The 13,776-nt window shown below is 44.3% G+C and overlaps 1 pseudogene; it reads right to left on the bottom strand.

Annotated features, from left to right (window-relative positions):
* Positions 1 to 4,098: 4,098 nt before the first annotated feature.
* On the bottom strand, positions 4,099 to 4,274 carry LOC140705244 (U2 spliceosomal RNA; annotated as a pseudogene).
* Positions 4,275 to 13,776: the final 9,502 nt, after the last annotated feature.

Raw genomic sequence — 13,776 nt, forward strand, 5'->3', positions numbered from 1 at the left:
GTGCGGGGGAGTGCTGGGGGAAGTCTGTCGACGCGGCCCGTTCTGGCTCAAGCCAAAGACTGTCACAAGGCTGCAGACCAGGGGTTGGGGACCTCTATGTTACAGTAATCCAGCCGGGAAGTAACTACAGTGGTGCCTCGCTTAACGAGCGCATCGTTTAACGATGAATCCGCATAGCGATGTCGCAATTGTGATAGGAAAAGCGATCGCATTGCTATGTTTAGATCGGGCTAAAATCGCATTGTGATGATCGGTAAGCATTTCGCTTACCGATCTTCGCAGTGCAATGGTTTTTTTAACAGCTGTTCGGCGCTTCCAAAATGCCCGCAGGATACAGAAAATGGCCACCCGCATTGTTTTCGCACCCTGCCCTCACTTACCGAGGGTGCGAAAATGGCGGCGCTATGGAGGAACATCGCAGAACGGTGAGTTTAGGGCCCCATAGGAACGTTTCTATGGGGTTTTCCGTTCCGTTTAGCGATGTTTCCACATAGCGACAATTAATCCGGAACGGATTAACGTCGCTATGCGGGGCACCACTGTATTGCATGGGTCACCAATGGCCAAATTAGACATTTCAAGAAAAGGGCACAGCTGGCACAGTTAAGTGAAACCACGCCCTCCACCATGGTGCAGCAGCCAGAAGATGACATGACTGTAAAGTAAAGCATCCCCTGAAAATGAGCCCTAATGTGTTTTTTGGAGAGAAAAAATGTATATAAGAACTTGTCTTATTTTTGGGTAAACAGGGTAGTTCCTCTGCCCCTTCAAAATCCAGCTTGTGCTTCTGGGAGTTCTCGGTGCACATACTGCTGAATCCTACCTTGTAGGATATTGAGCATAACTTTGCTAGTGTGTGAAATGAGTGCAATTATACGGATGTTGGAGCATTCTTTGGCACTGCCCTTCTTTGGTATTGGGATGTAGACTGATCTTTTCCAGTCCTCTGGCCACTGCTGAGTTTTCCAAACTTGCTGGCATACTGGGTGTAGCACCTTAACAGTGTCATCTTTTAAGAGTTTAAATAGTTCCACTAGAATTCCATCACCTACACTGGCCTTGTTGTTAGACAATCTTTCTAAGGCCCACTTGACTTCACTCTGCAGAATGTCTGGCTCAAGGTCAGCAACCACACTATCTGGGTTGTCCGGGGCATCCAGATCTTTCTGGTATAATTTTTCTGTGTATTATTGCGACCTCTTCTTGATGTCTTCTGCTTCTGTGAGGTCCCTGACATTTTTGTCCTTTATCATGTCCATCTTTGCACAAAATGTTCCTTTAATATCTCCAGGTTTTTTGAACAGATCTTTGGTTTTTCCCTTCCTATTATTTTCCTCTATATCTTTCCATTGTTCATTTAAGAACGCGCTCTTGTCTCTCGCTGCTGTTCTTTGGAAGTGCACATTCAATTTTCTGTAACTTTCCCTATCTCCCTTACATTTTGTTTCCCTTCTCTGCTATTTGCAGCCACTTTACTTTCTTGCTTTTCCTTTTCTTTGGGATGGTTTTTGTTGCTGCCTCCTGTGCAATGTTACGAGCCTCTATCCATAGTACTTCAGGCACTCTGTCCACCAAATCTAGTTCCTTAAATCTGTTGATTATACCTGAATAACTCAGTGGTTTTTCCTACTCTCTTCAGTTTAAGCTTGAATTTTGCTATGAGAAGCTGATGATCAGAGCCACCATCAGCTCCAGGTCTTGTTTTTGCTGACTATATAGAGCTTCTCCATCTTTGGCTGCAGAGAATATAATCAATCTTATTTCGGTATTGCCCATCTGGTGATGTCCATGTGTAGAGTTGCCTCTCGAGTTGTTGGAAAAGAGTGTTTATGATGAGCAGCTTGTCCTCTTGACAAAACTCTTATTAGCCTTTGCCCTGCTTCGTTTTGAACTCCAAGGCCAAACTTACCTATTCCTTTTATTTCTTGACTCCCTACTTTAGCACTCCAGTCCACTATATTGACAAGAACTTATTTCTTTGGTGTCCGTTCTAGAAGGTGTTGTAAGTCTCCATAGAATTGGTCAATTTCAGCCTCTACAGCATCCGTGGTTATTGCATAAACTTGGATTACTGTGATATTGAAAGGTCTGCCTTGGATTCCTTTTGAAATCGTTCTATCATATTTGAGATTGTATCCCAGGACAGCTTTTCCCACTCTTTCGTTGACTATGAGGACTACTCCATTTCTTCTACGGGACTCTTGCGCACAATAGTAGACATGATAATCATCTGAATTGAATTTGGCCATTTTAATATGGTTTTAAGCTGTATCAATTACAGATGTGCTTTAGCCTGATGAATTATTTTATAGCGTTCAGATATTGTAATTCATTGTCCTTTTTTGTTGTACCCTCCTTTTTAAAACATATTTGTAAGCTACTCTGGGTCCTCTCCAGGAAGAAGGCAGGTGTTAAATGAAATAAACACATAAGTAAATAAATAAATGCCTAACCATTTTATTGCAACCATTATTACATGTTACACTTATAACCCTCACTTATAGTACATGTAGTGTTCAAGGTGGCTTACAAATATCAGTAATACAGAATAAAGGCAGTCAATAGGAAGACCATTTCAAGTATAAGCTCTTAAAAGTCAGCTAAGTCTATAAACTTAGCTCCTGGGAAATAGAAGAGAGGGGGTTATGTAGGCAGTGACAGATTTTACTTTCTTGGGCTCCATGATCACTACAGATGGTGACAGCAGCCACGAAATTAAAAGACGCCTTCTTCTTAGGAGGAAAGCGACGACAAACCTTGACAGCATCTTAAAAAGCAGAGACATCACCTTGCCGACAAAGGTCCGCATAGTCGAAGCTATGGTTTTTTCCAGTAGCGATGTATGGAAGTGAGAGCTGGACCATAAAGAAAGCTGACCGCCGAAGAATTGATGCTTTTGAATTGTGGTGCTGGAGGAGACTCTTGCGAATTCCCTGGACCGCAAGGACATCACACCTATCCATTCTGAAGGAAATCAACCCAGAGTGCTCACTAGAAGGACAATTCCTGAAGCTGAGGCTCCAATCCTTTGGCCATCTCATGAGAAGAGAAAACTCCCCGGAAAAGACGATGATGTTGGGAAAGTGTGAAGGCAAGAGGAGAAGGGGACGACAGAGGACGAGACGGCTGGACAGTGTCATCGAAGCCACCGACATGAATTTGACCAAACTCCAGGAGGCAATGGAAGACAGGAGGGCCTGGCGTGCTCTGGTCAATGGGGTCACGAAGAGTCAGACACGACTAAACAACAACAACAAAAGTCTATAAACAAGGGATCTGAAATCATCACAACAAATATTAATTTTCACATTCCTGCTCATTTGTTTTGGCACATTTTAAATTCTCCAGAGCACAAAAGCTTGGAAGCTGATTGTCCGGATATGTGTGTGTGTGTGTGTGTGTGTGTGTGTGTGTGTGTGTGTGTATGTTTATGCCCCACCTCTCCCAAATGGAGTCACAATCTCCCCTTAAGGGGGACTTCACTTGACAGGAAGTCAATGCAAGGCTCGAGAGGCAATGCTGTCAGCTCACAACAGAAAGGGCTCATAAGCCGCGAAGCCTGTTACGAACACAACGTCTTACTCCAGACTGTCCTTGATAACATCCGCCACTGCAGGAAACAACGCACAGCGGCCTGGCTGGGCCTCACCAATGCCTTTGGCTCCATCCCAACGCAACCACATCTTGGAGAGACTTGCTGACTTTGGTATGCCCAAGGACTTTCTAGGGCTAGTCTGTGAATTCTACGATGGCTGCTCCACCACCACCAGCGTGAAACTGAGAAAGTCTGTGCAAAGGCGGGAGTTAAACAAGGCTGCCTGGTTAGCCCCCTAGGATTTAACCAGGGTGGAGCTGCTTCTCCAGAACATTCCCACACCTGCTTTTTGGAAAAGAGCCATGGCTACACTCATGTTCAAAAGAGAAGACCCCTCAAACCTGAAGACGAACTTCACTCACTGGATGGAAGCATCATTGCTCCCCATACCTTTAAGAAATGAAAACTAATTTTATGAATATCAATATTAAAATTAATAGAATTATTAAGAGAAGTTCAGAGAGCAATTTCCCCAGAGTATCTTTGCTCTCTGGCTGTCAAAAGATCTTTGTCTTTGAACCTTGAGCAAACACCAGGTTTATACATGGAGTGGACAGAGGAAGCCCCTCTTCTATCTCTCAGGTCCAAGAAGCCATTGAATATATAAAGGACATATCAGATATTAAACTGATAAGAACAGATACTACACTTGATCTTAACCAAAAGGCAGAAAAGCAATACCTGAAGTTCTAAAAAAACACACCGGGTTTCCCAGGGCCAGCATCCTCCCAGGGGCCGGAGAGCGAGGCAAGGGGCCGAACCGCCCAGCACCCCCTCGCCAACCGCCCTCTCTCGGATCCCACGCTGCCTGCTCCGAAAAGGACATACTTTCCGTCCAGAGGGAAAGCAAAAGCCTGAGAGGAAAACTGGCCAGAAATTCTGTGGATTCTTCAGATCTGGTCCTTTTCTCGAGGGGGAGTCGGATCCTTCGGGCAGTCATTGGACGTCTCTTTGCATATCCCCGCCCATTTCTCCCATCATGCTCTGCAAAAGCATTCTGCATACTGGCGGCTGCCAGAGGTCCCCCTCGCTTCACTTTTGGTGGAGGGGATGCCCCTGTTCCCCCCCCCATGCAATCCGAGGGCTTGGATTGGAAAAGGGCAAGATGTACCAGGCCGATTCTTTAACAAAATTATATATATTCACGGGATTTCCAGGGTTTTCCAGGTAGACCCGACTCTGAATTGGTTTCTCCTTGTCTTCTTCCTGGGGAGCCCTGGGACAACAGGGCAGCTGGCCCAAGGCCACCCAGGCCGGCTCTTCTCTCCTCGGAGGCCCAGTGGGGGAACTGAACCACCAACCTCTGACTCTTCAGAGACCTGAAGCACTGAGCTATCCAGTGGCTGAGGGATGTAAAAAAAAAGATTAATAAAAACAAACACAAACGATGAAGCAGAAAACACAAGGACAGGCAAAATTGAAAACTTTCCACACCAGGGGATTTCTAAGCAACCGAGGCGTACATGTGGCTAAAGAGATATTTTCTACTCCGAAAAAAACCTCCACTCATTTTAGAGGGGCAAAAGAGGGTTAAGAAGCTGAGGGACAGAAGAGATCGGAAACCTCCGATTCACAGAAGTCGATTGCCAGAAGTCGAAGGTGACTTGACGGCCCACAACAAAAACAGCATTCGATACGTAGTTCTCAAAATAACAAAACCAATTTTAAAAAATAGACAGAAACTCTCACCAGACGCTATAGAGTGGAAACAGCAACAGGCGACATTGAAAAGTTCCGCACTAAGTTTTTATACCAGCAAGCAAGGTGCACCTATTACTAAAAGAGATCTTTTTTATTCTAAACAACTCCACCAAAGGTTTATAGTGGGAAAAGACTGTTTTAACAAATGGTAACAGAAGCAGGGGTAAAAGGAGCAGAAAGGCAGAGTCTGTTCTGCACAAGAAAGGAGGGACCAGGGAACACTTCCCTTAAGGGTGTTTTTTTTGCAGCATTTCAACCACACCAATTTTTGCACCTGAAAAAAAAAAAGCACAGCACAATATGTGGAAGTGGAAGAGGGAAAATTGAGAATCAGAATCACAGGGTGTTTTTTCTTTAATGGACTGTTATTCTCTGCTGCTTTTCAATGTTTTTTCAGTATGAATTTCATTTACTGTTTTTAATACAATACTTGCGAACGTCCTTTGAAATATTTCTCCCCTTCATGGTTTTCAACTTTTAAAGATTGTCTTTTTCTTGTTGCACATCAGTGCCTTGGGTGCCTCTAAGGAGAAAGGCAGGGTGCAAATAAATAAATAAATAAATAAATAAATAAATAAATAAATAAATAAATAAATAAATAAATAAATAAATAAATAAATAGCTTCCCCACTGACCCCCTCCCCGCGACCCTTGGAGATGTGGTAAAAGCGTTCCTTAGAACTACCTTTACACGAAACAGAGAGGGATTCAGAATGATCCGTCCCTATTGCCAGCAAAATCGGGTCCTGTAATTTTGCTCTAGGCGACTTCTCACTCTTTCACTCTTTCTCGATTTTAAATAAACAATCTGGAAGGTCTGCTCTTCCTCTTTTATTACTTTAGGACCCTAATTTGGTAGCGTAATGTGGCCAGATCAAAACAATCCTAGTTCCAAAATATCCAATTTACTACAGTAGCTTAGTCTAAACAAGGAGACAGCTTACAGACAATTTGTCTTTTTATATTTTATTATAAAAGATATCATTTCAACAAGCTCATTTTAACGTCATTTAGTATTTCCAAATTATTTCCAAAATAACCCCCAGCTTTAGCCACCAGTCATTTCCTCTATAAAGTGAAAATAATGAACTGTCTAACTATATCTTAAATAAGCATTCTTACGCAATCTCAAAATAAAGTCCTGTCGGCTGCATATCTCTCGGTGTGTCGTCTCTCTCCCTTCCATCTCTTCTCCGTCACTCTCCGTCTCTCTTCGCCCATCTTTCTTAAATTAAGCCATTGTGTCCTTGTCCATTGGAGTTTTGATAAGATAAGGGTCAGCTTGTTCTTCTTTACTTTTTTTTCTTCTGCTGGAAAAAGAACTGACCTTGTACAATTTTTTCTTCCTAATTAACACCTGGACATTAGTCAGCTTCTAGTTGTTTCCTTGCTGTAATGAAACAAAATCCATCTCTATTCTACTTTTAAAATGTTCATAATCAAATTCATGACAGGAGAGTCCACCAACTCTTCTCGACTCCAGGGAGATGCTTGCAACGCACAAGGCGGCACCTTTCGACTTGCAGGCGAGCCTGGCCAACTCGCTGGGTGGGAGGGCTCAGAGTCCCGCCACCTGCACACACCACGAAGTCAGAGGACAAAGTCAGGAGTTCCTGACCAGCAAAGCGCCTCTTTCCCTAGTGATCAAACCACTGGGAAAATAATTTTCCTTTAAAATGCAGGTAAGGAGGTGGGGGGAGAGAAAAAGCAAAACCCGAGAAATGAGAGAAACAGAGTTAAACCGCTTGCAAGCCATTCAAGGGCTCAGTAAGAATGGATCTCACTAACACAATTGCCTCAAGTTACCGGAAGCCAGATTTTGGTGGACGATCAGGAAAAACTTCTTAATTGTTAGAGCAGTACGAAGTAGGACCATGGACCCAGTGACCTCGGGAGTTGGTGAGGGCTCCAACACTGGAGCCATTCAAGAAAAACCTGGATCCTCCCCTGGCAGATACACCTTGATCTGCATTCCTGCACTGAGCAGAGGGTTGGATTCAGTGGCCTTTGAACTCCATTATTCTAGTCATTTCTTATTACCGGCACCATAATGGCTTGAATTCAAATGTACAGCGGGCCATCATTACCCTGGATTTGGCCAGAAATGGATATGAAAAAAACAAACAGGAAGTTCCCAGATAGCAAGGCCTAGATTTTTGGGGGGAGTTTGTGTGGCATTTTGAAGAAAGATCTTGGAAGAGGATGCCAGGGCTTAGTGAAGGAGAGAGATTCCTGTGGAGCTGTGGAGCTTGGATTCCTCATGGTGCCCAGAGAGGGGCCAAACTAGGTAGCAGCACAACTCCGAAAGAAGAATAAGCCACGTCTGAGCATTCTGCACCTAGAAAAGATTTGTCCAAAGTCAGAATCGATGGCATGCAATTATTATTAAAAGTCTTTGGGCAACCCATCCTCCCCAGGTGCACTCCCTGAAGGTAAAGACTACACAGTGGGGGAAGCTTCCTTTGCGGGCTCAGCTGTGAAGGCATCCGCCTTAGTTTTACAGTTTTCTGGATTTGTGATACCCGAACCAATAAAAGAACCTTCGCTCAGGTATCAAACCCATGCTTAGTTGGTTTTTTAATCGTTGAATTTACATGAGTGTAAATGCAAAGATCCATGCACACCCAGAACTCAGTGGTTTAAGTATCTGGCTGCAAAACCAGAAGTTGAGAGTTCAAATAACCTCTGCGCCTCTTTGATCGAGGCTGGGCTCCACCTTTGCCATTCTAAAATGATGATGACAAGCCCAAATCGGGGGTATGATATTCTTGAATTAAATAATACAAAAAGAATCAAAATAGTTCTAATTTCTTAAAAGATCCTGCATTTCCAAGATGGTTGTCTCTTGTTTTTCCTCTAATCTCAATTTTAACTTTCCACTTTCTGCCCCCAATAAATCACACCATTTCTCGAGAAGCCGAGCCTCCGTTGTGTCCAGCTTTCATGATTAACTCTCCCTGAAACATATGTGATCATGGTAGCTGACACAGGCGACCAGGATCCTTAGAAGATCAGGAAAGCCCCCTTTCTTGACATAAGGAATAGAAAAAAAGTGCAACTAGATGCTATGGGACTACAGTTCCTATCAGCCACCACATCCAATGTGGAGGGATGATAGGATCTGTAGTCCCCACAACACCTGTAGGGTTGCACATTGACCATCTTTGTTTTTAGTGCCATGAAAATAAATAAAGAATAAAGCCGTTGCATAGAAGCCCCTCCAGATCACTCCCTGGGCCTTTGCGACTTTTCAGCAGGTCGTCCCCAGGCCCAAACAAAGGGGGCAAGGCCAGGTCGGCAAGGGACCCTTAACTGTTACTTATGGGGCTGCAGAAGCAGAGCAGAGGTGAGTCCTCTTGAGATATTTCGACCCTTGGGGATTTTATACTACATCAGCTTGTGGAGAGAAAACCTTGATGGGCAAAATGGCTGCCCAGATAATAATGAGATACAGTGGTGCCTCAATTAGCGAGCGCTTCGATTAGCGATGAAATCGATTAGCGATGACTTTTTCGGGGCATTTTGGTGCTCTGATTAGCGATGGTCCCTATGGGCAATTTTCGACTAGCAATGGTTTGGGACCATGCTTCGAATAGCGATTAAATTTTGGGTCCCCTGTTTCGATTAGCGATGGTTTAAACAGCTGAGATGCATTGAATAGGTTTCAATGCATTTCAATTGGGGAACCGCGTTTTGATTAGCGATGTTTCCTATGGAGATTTTCGGTTACGGACCGCAATCCGTTCCCATTGGAACGGATTATCCAGTTTTCAATGCAATTCAATGGGAAACTGTGTTTCGATTAGCGATCAAATCAATTAGCATTGTTTTTTGCGGAATGCATTAACATCGCTAATCGAGGCACGACTGTATATGATAAGGTCCACCTTTAGGACATACTGCCCATGTCAGCTCCTGCATCATAAGGGCCACAGGATAGACAAATATTATATATATTAGACAAATATTTTATATAAAGGTGGCCCTTATGATGCAGGAGTTGACATGGGCAGTCTGTCCTAAACGTGGCCATTATGATGCAGGAGATGACATGGGCAGTCTGTTCTAAAGGTGGACATTATGATGCAGGATCTGACATGGGAAGTCTGTGCAAAAGGTTGTTCTCTAAATACCTAGCACTTTGCGAGAAATTATAGTTTAGGCCAGGGTGCAAGATGGAGCATGTTTTGCAAGCCATTTTCTAAGGTAGAGTTGGCTGCCTTGGGTTCCTGGACATAAAGAAAGTCTAAAGAGAGCCCTAATAGATGCAGTTTGGCTGGAAAAGCTTTAGGTCATGAGCTGTTATCGACCTCTTTCTGTAGAAGGTTAAGATATCCCAGGGAGGGATCAGCATGTATTACCTTGTTCCAATGTCTAAAAGCAAAGAGCCAAGCACTGCATTCTAGTGACGTTAGACCCGTCTCTAATCGTAAGGCAGCTGCAGGGACGCATCTTGGCATTCCCGAAGTGGATCCTAGAAAACTTGAAAGAAAACTATTGTTGTTGTTGTCTAGTCGTTTAGTCGTGTCTCACTCTTCGTGACTCCATGGACCAGAGCACGCCAGGCCCTCCTGTCTTCCACTGCCTCCCGGAGTTGGGTCAAATTCATTCTGGTAGCTTCGATGACACTGTCCAGCCATCTCATCTTCGGTCTTCCCCTTCTCTTCTTGCCTTCACAATTTCCCAACATCAGGGTCTTTTCCAGGGAATCTTCTCTTCTCATGAGATGGCCAAAGTATTGGAGTCTCAGCTTTAGGATCTGTCCTTCCAGTGAGCACTCAGGGTTGATTTCCTTTAGAATGGATAGGTTTGTTCTCCTTGCAGCCCAGGGGACTCTCAAGAGCCTCCTCCAGCACCACAATTCAAAAGCATCAATTCTTCGGCGGTCAGCTTTCTTTATCATCCAGCTCTCACTTCCATACCTCACTGCTGGAAAAACCACAGATTTGACTATTCGGACTGTTGTTGGCAAGGTGATGTCTCTGCTTTTTAAGATGCTGTCACGGTTTGTCATTGCTTTCCTCCCCTCTTAGTTTTTTTGATGTTGAGCTTCAGATCATTTTTTGCACTCTCCTCTTTCACCCTCTTAACAAGGTTCCTTAATTCCTCCTCACTTTCTGCCATCAGAGTGGTATCATCTGCATATTGGAGGTTGTTGATATTTCTTCCGGCAATCTGAATTCCAGCTTGGTATTCTTCCAGTACGGCCTTTCGCATGATGTATTCTGCATATAAGTTAAATAAGCAGGGGGACAATATACAGCCTTGTCGTATTCCTTTCCCAGTTTTGTACCAATCAGTTGTTCCATATCCTGTTCTAATTGTTGCTTCCTGTCCCACGTATAGGTTTCTCAGGAGGAAGATAAGGTGGCCAAGAACTCCCATTTCTTTAAGCACTTCCCATAGTTTGGTGTGGTCCACACAGTCAAAAGCTTTTGCATAGTGAATGAAGCAGAAGTAGATGTTTTTCTGGAACTCTCTGGCTTTCTCCATAATCGACAGCATGTTAGCAATTTGGTCTCTAGTTCCTCCGCCCCTTCGAAATCCAGCTTCTACTTCTGGGAGTTCTCGGTTCACATACTGCTGAAGCCTGCCTTGGAGGATTTTGAGCATAACCTTGCTAGCGTGTGAAATGAGTGCAATTGTACGGTAGTTGGAGCATTCTTTGGCACTTCCCTTCTTTGGGATTGGGTTGTAGACTGATCTTTTCCAGTCCTCTGGCCACTGTTGAGTTTTCCAAACTTGCTGGCATATTGAATGTAGCTCCTTTACAGTGTCAATTTTTAAGATTTTAAATAGTTCAACTGGAATGCCATCACCTCCACTGGCCTTGTTGTTAGACAAGCTTTTTAAGGCCCACTTGACTTCACTCTCCAGAATGTCTGGCTCAAGGTCAACAACCGCACTATCTGGGTTATCCGGGATATCCAAATCTCTCTCATATAATTCCTTTGTGTATTATTGCCACCTCTTCTTGATGTCTTCTGCTTCTGTTAGGTCCCTACCATTTCTGTCCTTTATCATGTTCATTTTTGCACAAAATATTCCTTTAATATCTCCAATTTTCCTGAACAGATCTCTAGTTTTTCCTTTTCTATTATTTTCTTCTATTTCTTTGCATTGTTCATTTAAGAAGGCCCTCTTGTCTCTCCTTGCTATTCTTTGGAAGTCTGCATTCCATTTTCTGTAACTTTCTCTATCTCCCTTGCATTTTGTTTCCCTTCTCTTCTCTGCTATTTGTAAGGCCTCGTTGGGGAGCCACTTTGCTCTCTTGCAGTTCCTTTTCTTTGGGATGGTTTTGTTGTTGCCTCCTGTACAGTGTTACAAGACTCTATCCCAAGTTCTTCAGGCACTCTGTCCACCAAATCTACTTCCTTAAATCTGTTCTTCACTTCCACTATGTATTCATAAGTGATTTGGTTTTGGTTATACCTGACTAGCCCATTGGTTTTTCCTACTCTCTTCAGTTTAAGCTTGAAATTTGCTATGAGAAGCTGATGATCAGAAGCACAATCAGCTCCAGGTGTCGTTTTTGCTGACTGTATAGAGCTTCTCCAACTTTGGCTGCGGAGAATATATGGTAATCAATTTGTTTTCCGTCAGCAATCCATGAAGGGGAACACTCTCTATACTTGTGAGAAATACTAGGATCCACGTTGGAATACCATATAACAGTTGGGACAAAATCTTGAGCTTAAAAAGTTGAATAACAGCTGGTATAAATTGTCTGCATTCAATACAGTAAAAAAAATGCTAGATAGCTTTCTACGTGTTCTGGACTACTTGGATTATGGACCGACTTGACACAACTTTTTTGGCAGTCCAGGGCATCTGCAATATGATCCGATCAGGCCGAGGGTGTCTGTAAAGATGAATATAATTTTGTTTTGTTAATATTTAAGGAGTGGTTTCACCAATTCCTACCCCCTCCATGAATCTCCATGCCTGAGTGTGGATTCGAACTCTGGTCCCGCCCATCTGCTACTCCCTCCTGGGTTGTTTTAGCATAGCCTTGCTATAATCTTTGCTTTGAGAAAGAAAGATTTTTGATTCCTTCCTGCAGGCTAATTTATTGTACAGACTAGAGGTGGGAAAGCCAGAATCAGCTGCTTGTGGAGCGACAAAAGGGATTCTTATGGAAAATGGCTGACGATATTAGGGCATTCCAGGAAAGGATGATGCCGAAGACCCTGAACAGAGAAGCCTTGAGCTCTGGCATAGGGTGCCAGCGCTTCAGAGAAATCGATCGCCAGGAGGCTGTGGGGCCCCGAGAAGTCTGCAGCCGCCTCCATCATCTTTGCCGTGAATGGCTGAAGCCGGAGCAAAATATGAAGGCTCAGATTCTGGACCTGGTGGTCCTGGAGCAGTTCCTGGCCGTCCTTCCCCCGGAGATGTCCAGCTGGGTGAGGGAATGCGGAGCGGAGACCACTTCTCAGGCGGTGGCCCTGGCCGAAGGCTTCCTCCTGAGCCAGGCGGAGGAGAAAAAGGAGGTGAGATGAACGATCCGTCCTGGGAATGCCATGCCCAGTTCAGAAAAACGGTTTCCCTGTGGCCACAAATCCCATCAGCCCCTGGCCGGTGACCCTCCTGGTTGGTGGATTCTGGGACTTTGTTCATCTATTCCAAGGGCTGTGAAGGCCCAACATCTCCCATAAATCGGCCCCTGGCCGTGCTTACAAGGGCATATTGGTATTTGTCGTCCTCCTCTTTTTTAAAAAAGCTCTCATTCCAAGGGGCTTAGAATGGCCAGCTTTTCTGCTAAATCAGCCTGGAGGTCATTATCCCAAAGATCTGATTTCCCAGCGACTTGAATTTGCACTAGCCACTTTTTCTGCTAAGTTTTCACGAAGGAAGGCATAATCCCAAAACTTTGCCTTGTCTTGTTCCGTTTCTTCTCCAATCCTCTGTCTACCTGCCGGAGCAGTCGGAAGTGGCTAAGAATACCTCCGGGACAGAAGGAGATCTGTCAGGTGCTAAACAGAAGCTGCTCTTTCGAAATGACCAGCTGGAGGAGGATGAAGGTGATACTTCACTGGGTAAGGATTGCTGAAGGATTACTTCTGTTTCATTGGGGTTCTGTGCCTTCAAGTCAGAAACCGCGTATAAGGACGCAAATAGGGCTTTCCAGGTAAGTGAGGTATCCGAAGAGTGGTTTTACCGGTTCCACACCCTCAGTGAGTTTCCACGCCTGAGTGGGAATTCGAACACAGGACTCTGGAGTCCCAGTCTGTCCCTCTCTTAATCACACTACACTGGGTATCACTGAATATCTCTAAAACCTATAAGCTTTAGAGAAAGGGGCAAAAGCGTATAGGTGGAAAAGGTGCAGAAGAGAGCGATTCAGATGATGACTGAGCTGGGGCACCTCCCTGAGGAGGAAAGGCTACAGCGTGTGGGGCTTTTGAGTCTAGAGGAAAGGCGCCTGAGGGGGGAACGTGATGGAGAGTTATCAAATTCTGCAGAGGGCGGATAAAGTGGAT

This window comes from Pogona vitticeps, chromosome 2, assembly GCF_051106095.1.
Source record: "Pogona vitticeps strain Pit_001003342236 chromosome 2, PviZW2.1, whole genome shotgun sequence".
Taxonomy (NCBI): domain Eukaryota; kingdom Metazoa; phylum Chordata; class Lepidosauria; order Squamata; family Agamidae; genus Pogona; species Pogona vitticeps.